Here is an 8,947-nt window from a genome sequence, read left to right on the forward strand (position 1 = left end):
GAAGTGGGGGGAGGGACAGTGGAGAGAAATCTGTGTTAACTCTGTCTCTGAACTGGAGTTTTCGAATAACGGAACGCAACAAGTTCTGATTTGGTTCCTGGAACTGGAGTCATAGGTAGAAGGGGCGGTGAAGGTGCCGTTTCGCATGTCCGCCATCGTCGGGAAGGGCACTGTGTACAGGAGACGGGATATCACGCCGCTATTGTACATGTCGTCGGCGAGACCGCCACGTTGGGAGTACCTCCGCTTAGGTTTGGCCGCCCTCCTTTCGGAAAGATAACACTGAGCTGGGAAGAGTGCAAAGGGAGAGTTACGAGGAACTTGCGGGACTCGAGAGGCTGAGTTACGGAGAGAGGTCGGGCAGGTTGGGACTTTATTCCCTGGAGCATAGTAGTGACCTTACATGGGTGTGAAAACTACGAGGGGCACAGATAGAGTGAATGAACCTAGACTGTTTCCCCAGGCTCGGAGAATCAAGATCCAGAGTGCACAGTTTTAAGATGAGAGGGGAAATGAGATTTAATAGGGGACCGGAGGGGAAACTTATTAACGCGGGGTTAGTCCGTCTATGGATAGAGCTGCCAGAGGAAGTGGTCGAGGCAGGTACATTAACGACACTCGGACAGGGACAGGGATAGGAAAGGTTTAGAGGGAAACGGGTGGTTCGTCTGTTAAAGGAGCTGCCGGAGGTAGTGGTCGATGCAGGTACATTAACGACACTGGGACAGGGACACGGATAGGAAAGGTTTAGAGGGATACGGGTGGTCCGTCTGTGGAAGGAGCTACCGGAGGAAGTGGTCGAGGCAGGTACATTAACGACACTTGGACGGGGACACGGATAGGAAAGGTTCAGAGGGATACGGGTGGTCCGTCTGTGGAAGGAGCTGCCGGAGGAAGTGGTCGAGGGAGGGAGAGGAGAGGAGAGAGGAGACGCTACAACAGAGGGGCGGTAGGTTTCGGAGGCAGCTCGGCAGGAGAGATATAGACGTGGAGAGAGGGACCGCTACCGCGAGGCGAGGAGGATATCGTTGCGGGAGATGGAGAAAGCCGAGAGGAGATCTCTGTGGTTGGGGTAATGAGAGCCGGCTCGCCAGCGAGTGGGGGTTGCACTCAGCACCAGCCATCCAGTGTAGCAGTACCCAATGCAGGGGAAGATGCGGACGTTCAGTGTGTACAGGATAACGGCGGGAGTACATGAGAGAGAGAGAGAGAGAGAGAGAGAGAGAGGAGAGAGAGAGAGAGAGAGGAGAGAGAGAGAGAGGAGAGAGAGAGAGAGAGAGAGAGAGAGAGAGAGAGAGAGAGAGAGAGAGAGAGAGAGAGAGAGAGAGAGACAGACAGACAGACAGACAGACAGAGATCGGCATCAGCATCATGGAGAGAGTCTGTGGGAGGAAAAAGAGGGTTTTTTCCGGTGTACTGTCTGTTAAACCCTCCCTCAATCCATCATGTATCCCCCTCCCCGTGTCATAGACCATTTCGCACTACTTTCTATTTCCCTTGCTTGTTGTCATTCCAGAAACACGGGCATCAGGAGTTCTGATGAAGTGTCTTGGCCCAAAACTTTAATTTCGTCCATAAATGCTGCCTGACCTGTTGAGCCCCTCCAGCACGTTGTGTGTATTGCTGTGGATTCCCAGAACCTGCAGTATCCAGCACATCTCATGTGTCCCATATACTTGCAACACGCACATTGCTTCTCCCTGTAGATCTTACCTGGCCTGCTGCGTTCCACCAGTATTTTGTGTGTGTTGCTTGAATTTCCAGCATCTGCAGATTTCCTCGTGTTTGCTGTCCCATATACTTGTATGTTTCTCGAAAGGACGCGCAGGGACGCAGAAAAGGTTGTGTAGCTCTGTTGGTAAAAGAAAAATCAAATTTTAGCATTCGTTTCAAGAGGACTTGAAGATAAAAGCAAGGACTTAATATTGTGGCTTAATAAAGTACTGGCGAGCTCTCACTTGGAATACTGCAAACAGTTTTGGGCCCCTGATCTTAGAAAGGATGGGCTAACAGGAAGTGAGTTTCACGGAGGTTTACGAAAATGATTCCAAGGATTGAATATCTTGTCATATGAAGAGAATCTGATGGGTGATATAATTGAAACCTATCTAATGTCTCGATGGATTGGATGTGGAGAGAACGTCCAATGGTGAGAGAGTCTAGAACGAGAGGGCACAATTTCTGAATAGAGGGGCGTCCTTTTGGAACGAAGATGAGATTAGCCAGAGAGTGGAGAATCTGTGGAATTTGTGACAAAGGCAGCTGCAGAGGCCAGTTCATTACATCTATTTAAGACAGTGTTTGATAGATTCTCCATTGGTCAAGTAATAAAGGGATACAGGATGAAAGCAAGAGATTTGGGCTGCGAGGGAAATTAGATCAGCCATGATGAAATGGCGGAGCAGACTCGATGAACCAAATAATCGCTCCTACGTCTTATGTTTCATGCTCATCTCTTGGTTGTATTGTATCTTGCTGATTCTACCAGCTCTATTACAACTTTCATGCTTTACTTTGCTCTGCACTTATCCTGTCCAATGCTCGTGTTTATATCTTTACATATAAATTCTATTAATTAAATTAATTGCTCTGCCTTTTATGATGAAGTAGCGATCGTCCGCCTACAGAGAGTTTGTCAACCTATAATAACAATTTTTTTTATTGATTCTCAGCTCAAACCGGTAAAACTTGAAGTACAGGCACCGCGAAGCGTACTAATTTATCAGTCGGCTAGGAACCTGTCTGCTCAATCTCGCGGGGATGATTTCAAAGGAGGGACATGAGTGATCTTCTATAGTGATCATTCCTTCAATTTCCTGGATTGTGCTTTCACTTAAGTTTAGCATTCTATACTTCTTATTAGTTTTACACATGCGTCACGGAGTGCGAATCCTGGTTTCGTTATAGAAAATATATGCTGAGGAGATATCTTACTGCACCCCCCCCCCCCAGTTCCATCAGTGAACCAGCTTGTACATCCTCTCCTGTCCCGTACATCTCTTACTCTGAGTTACATTCTATTTCCCCACAAATGCCACTAATTAAAGCGCATAGAGGGCAGATGTGAGCATAGATGCGACTACTAAGGAGAAAATGTGGTTTGCAAGCTGGAAGGCCTGAAGGTAGATAAGACTCCTGGACCAGTGTTCAGAAAAAGGTAGCTGAAGAGTTTGTGAAGGCTTTAGAGACATAGAACACTAAAACACAAATATGCCATTCGGCCAACCCCTTAATCTGAATAGTTCCAGTAACCTCCACCGGGACCATATCCCTCCGTACCCCTCGCTTCCATGTATCCATCCAAATTCCCTGAAATGTTGACATCTACACTGCCACCTCCTCTGGCAGCCCATTCCACATTCTCACAGCCTCTGAGTGATGCAGTGCCCCCTCATGTTTCTCTTAAAGAAGGAGTAATGATTTTTCAAGAGTTTTTTTTTCGATTTTTGAATGTTTCTGGCGGACTAGAAAGTTGCAAATGTCACCCCACTCTTATAAAATGGAGGGAAGAAGAAAAAGGACAGGTTAGAACAGATGGTCTGACTTCAGTGCTTGGGAATATTCTGGATTCCATCAAGGATGATTTCTCCGTCTACTTAGAGGCGCATGAGTTTGCCTTAGGGGAAATCTTCCCTGAGAAATCTTTTGGAATTCTTTGAGTAATTAACAAGCAAGATAGAGAAATGAAAGGCATTGGATGTTTTTTGCATGAATTTTCAGATGATCTTTCGTAAGGTCTTGCACATGAGGCTGCTTAACAACATCACAGGTCATGGTATTACAGGAATGATACTGGCATGGATCGAAGGTTGGATTACTGGCAAGAGCAAAAAGTCAGGACAATGCGAGCCTACTCTGTTTGCTGCCGGTAACTAACGGTATGTTGCTGGGGTCAGTATTGAGACGGCTTCTTTTCATGTTAGATATCAACGAATTGGATGACAGAATTTATGGCCTGGTGACCAACTTTGTAGATGATACAAACGTAGGTGCAGGGCAGGGAGTTTAGAGCAAACCAGGTGTCTGCAGAAGGACTCAGGCAGGTGTGGAGAACAGGCAATGAAGTGGCAAATTAAATACAGTGTAGGGACTGCGGTCTGTAGTCAGGTACTCAGGTTCTCTCAGTATAACATTGCTTGAACATTATTAGCAAAACACTCCGCTTCAATATAAGTTTCATTTTGTAGAGACAAAAATCCCATTTCGGTACTACAAGTAAAGTACATTTCCGCAGTGGAAGAGAAACACCCAATCACTCCTTGCCATTTGTAAATCCCTTCCAACCCCTACATTATTCTCCATTTCTGTAAAACCCTCCGGTCCCTACAGTACTCGGCATTCCAGCAAAACCATCTACCATCACCCTGGAGCATTTAGCCGACAGATGACCCGAGAAAGACACTGTCCGTGGCAGATGGCGCAGCTCATTAAAAAACCCTGTTGGCCAAAAGAAAGTACTGTCTGATCCATGACAGGGGAAGCAGACAAATGAGTTCACTCTGTTTTCCCCCAGTTTTGTCTACTGTTGGATAATCTAATCAGAGCAACTGAATGTGAAAGCAGCCTTCAGTTATGTAAAGGGTCTGATTTCTCTCTCCTTCCTCTCTCCTCCCCCCCCCCCCCCACACCATTTTGTGGACTCCGAACTGATTCTTGCTCTTGGATAATCTAATTAGAGTAACTAAACGTGGAGGAAGGTTCAGATAATGATCTGCTAAACCCAAGACCATTCTCAAACAAATTGCCATTTGGACTCTGAACTGATTCCTGTTTCTGGGACAATCTAATCAGGACAATAAACCTGAGCCCATTCTCAGAGGAGTAGCTAGATGTTATGTAAAATGCCAGACCTACCAAAGAAGCAATACGTAATATCGCGAGACTCTGTCTGGGTTCCCTCATTGAACTGGCGTGGACCAGTCAGAGTGTAAAGACACAAATACACAAGGCTGGGATGGGCAGAGCCATGAAACAATGTTGACTGTAATACTGTACAATGACCAGGATTAATTAATTAATCCTGTACAATAACCAGGTGACCCAGGTCGGTCAGGTGACCTTGAGCCAATAGGTTGGAGATCCAAATGTTCAATTGATAAGGAACGATTCAAGATTCAGGAGCTCCACATATGCAGGGGAGATAACTCTCCAGCAGCCAGAGACCAATCATGGTGGAGAAGGAGGACTCCACGGGCACGTGGAGATCGGGATCACGAGGAGAGCCTGACCAGTTAAGACGACTTTCCCGAGTAATATCTTTTCTCTTCATTGACCGTTCATGGAGTGTCAGAGATTCTAGTAAGGTGCACACAGGTAGATTGCGTGTGAACCTACGCGCTTTTGAGTTGAAATAATAAACGTTACTTGTTGTTAAATACAGATTCTCTGTGACTCACTGATCACTATTAGAAAGGGTGATATTGTAACAGTGGCTTCTATCATTAAAGTTGCCCACCAACAGGACGTGCCCTCTACACAGTGTTACTATCGGGAAGGAGATACAGAAGCCTGAAAGCTCACGCTCAGAGATTCAGGAGCAGCTTCTTCCTCGCCGCCACTCAGATTTTTTACTCTATATTTATTTATCCTTTATTTCATTGTACTGTTACCGTAAAGTTGTCAAATTTCACGACGTATGGCTGTGATATTAAATCTGGTTCTGATTCTGATTCAGATGCGGGGTGGGGGTGTTAGATTGTACTTAAATTAGTTGAAAGGCTCTCAGAAACTCGTGGGACGAAGGGTTGTATTGTTCTGTAACATTCTCCGTTCCATGCTCTGTCTAGTGTACCGTATCATACTATTTCAGTCCAGTTGATTATTTATTTAAAGCTACGACGCCTTGCTTTTAGAACATAGAACAGTACAGCACAGGTACAGGCCCTTCAGCCCTCAAAGTTGTGCCGACCCTTAAACCCTGTCTCCCATATATCCCCCTACCTTAAATTCCTGCATTTACCTGTCTAGTAGTTTCTAAAATTTCACTAGTGTATCTGCCTCCAGCAGAGACTCAGGCAGTGCATTCCATGCACCAAACACTCTCTGAGTAAAAACAAACTTCCTCTAATATCCCCCTTGAACTTCCCACCCCTTACCTTAAAGACATGTCCTCTTGTAATGAGCAGTGATGCCCTGGGGAGGAGGCGTTGGCTATCTACGCCTCTTAATATGTTGTACACCTCCGGACTGCCTCCAGTAGTTTTCCGGACTACTCTCAAAGCGCTTAATAAAATGCTGGAGGAGAATTTAACATGAAAAGGACATAAGTGTCAGTGCCGGACGCTGGATGATATCGATAGTTTTGCTTGAAAGGGATTCGGCAAGTATTATGTAATGAGGTTTCGTCCTCGGTGTTCAGACTACGCTGGTCATGGGGTATGAAGGGAAGTATCCACACAAACGGGAACATTGGCAATAGTCAGTATGGGCCAGTCTATACTAGGTCATGTCCAACCAATCTTACAAGGCTTCACAAGGTAGTGACCAGGAATTGTGTTGCAGGCAAGGCAGTGGATGCCGTCTACTGGGACGTCAGCAAGGAATTTGCAAGCTTTCGTATGGGAGGATGCTCGAGAAGGTTCAGCCGCTTGGCTTTCACGATGTAGTGAATTTGATTAGATATCGGCTATGTTGGGGAAGCGGGAGTGTGGTGATGGATGGCTGTCTCTTCTGACTGGGGACCTGTGACGAGTGAAGTGCCGCGGGGATCGAGGCTGTGTCCCTTGTTAGTTCTCATCTATATTAACTGTCTTGATAATAGTGTCGTTAACTGGATCAGCAAATTTACCGATGACAACGACATTACGGGTGTAGTTGACAACGAGGAAGACTAACGGACCATGACGCGGGATCTGGACCAGCTGGAACAATAGGCTGAAAACTGACATATCGCATTTAACAAACACAAGTGTTAGATGTTGCCCTTTGGGCGGGCGAGCGAGGGTGGGTCTGACACAATGAGAAATAGGGCACTGAGGAGTACGATAGAACAAACGAATCTGGGAATGCAGGTCCATAATTCAATGAAAGTTCCGGCACAGTTAGACAGGGTCGTAAAAAAGCTTTTCGCAGATTGGACCTCAGAATGAAAAGTAGAATCAGATTCATGTTTATTATCATCGGTGAGTAACCTGAAATTTGTTAACTTAGCAGCAGCAGTTCAATGCAAACTATCATATAGAAGACAAATAATAGTAATAATGCATAAGTAAGCAAACCAATTACAGCATACATATATTGAATAGATTAAATATATTTTAAAAAATATAAAATATTTATTTTAAATGAAAAAAAGCAAAAAAATGATATATATTAAAAAGTGATGTAGTGTCCAAGGGATCAATGTCCATTAGGAATCGGATGGCAGAGGGGAAGAAGCTGTTCCTGAATCACTGAGTGTGTGACTTCAGGCTTCTGTACCTTCTACCTGATGGTAAAAGTAAGAAAAGGGCATGCACTGGGCCCTGGAGGCCCTTAATAATGGACGCTGCCTTTCTGAGACACTACTCCCTGAAGATGTCCTGGTGAATTTATGGACTAGTAACTAAGCTGGAGCCTACTAAATTCACAGCCCTCTACAACTTCTTTTTTTTAAATCTACGCACGATTTCTACTTTATTCAATATAAGTATACTGTAATTTACTTATTTATTTGTTCTTATTATTTAATTCTGATTTTTTCTTCTATATAATGTATTGCATTGAAATGCTGCTGTTCGGTTAACACATGTCACATCACATGCCTGTGATAATAAACCTGATTCTGATTCTCATTCGGAGCTTCTTTCGGTCCTGTGCAGTAGCCAGACCAGACAGTGATGCAAGCTATCAGAATGTTGTCCATAAAAGTTTTTAGTATATTTGTTGTCGTACAAAATCTCCTTAAACTCCTAATGAGGATTGGCGTGTGTTCCTTCGTCTTATCCTTCCTGAAGTCCACAATCAGCTCTTTCGTCTTACTGACGTTCGGTGCAAGGTTGTTTCTGAGGTACAACTCTGCCAGCTGGTATATCTCGCTCCTGTACGCCCTCTCGTCGCGATATAAGATTCTACAAACAATGGTTGTATCATTTATAGATGGTATTTGAGTTATGTCTTGCCACACAGTCATGGGTACAGACAGAGTAGAGCATTGGACTAAGCACACATCCTTGAAGCGCATGATTGCTGATGGTCAGCGAGGAGGAGATATTTTCACTCATCCGCACAGATTATGTACTTCGGTTAGGAAGTCGAGTGTCCTATTGCAGAGCGAGGTACAGAGGCCCAGGTTCTGTAACTTCTGAATCAGGATTGTGGGAAAGATTGTCGATTAAAGTACTGATTACAGGAGTTGGGGAGTTATTTTGATGTTGCTTAAGACTTTGTTGATGCCTAATTTGGAATATTGTTGCGGTTTTGCTCAGCTACCTGCAGGAAAGATGTAAATAAGTTTGAAAGAATGCAGAAAAAAATTTACACGGCTATTGCCGGGACTGGATGTGTTGAATTAAAAGAAACGATAACATATGTTAGCACTTATTTCCCAGCGGAAATTGGAGGTGGAAAACCTCGGAAATCGTTGGATGCTTGGAATTGTGGAGAAGTCTTATTTTTATTTCGTTGAGTATTAATTCCTGGACGATATATTACTTTCTATGTCTCTTTGCGTTGGAGTCGAAAGTCTTTACTAAATGTTGTATGATTGCAATTACAGATGTTTATTAACTATTGAACAAATAATGACATGTCATTTTCTGTGATATTTCGAAAATATGAATGCATTGCGAATTTAAAATACAGTACGTGGTTTTGACATAACTGAGTTCAATTGAAAGAGAACTAGAAAGATTACGGCCATGAATGACTTCATGGTAGTCATGTGTTTCTGTAGTTTGTGTTGGATGGAAGATTGAATTAAACTTCTTTTTCACCATACATGAGACAGAAAATTTGTGTCTCCTTGCGA

The sequence above is a fragment of the Hemitrygon akajei genome, unplaced genomic scaffold (assembly GCF_048418815.1).
Source record: "Hemitrygon akajei unplaced genomic scaffold, sHemAka1.3 Scf000053, whole genome shotgun sequence".
In the NCBI taxonomy this organism is placed as follows: domain Eukaryota; kingdom Metazoa; phylum Chordata; class Chondrichthyes; order Myliobatiformes; family Dasyatidae; genus Hemitrygon; species Hemitrygon akajei.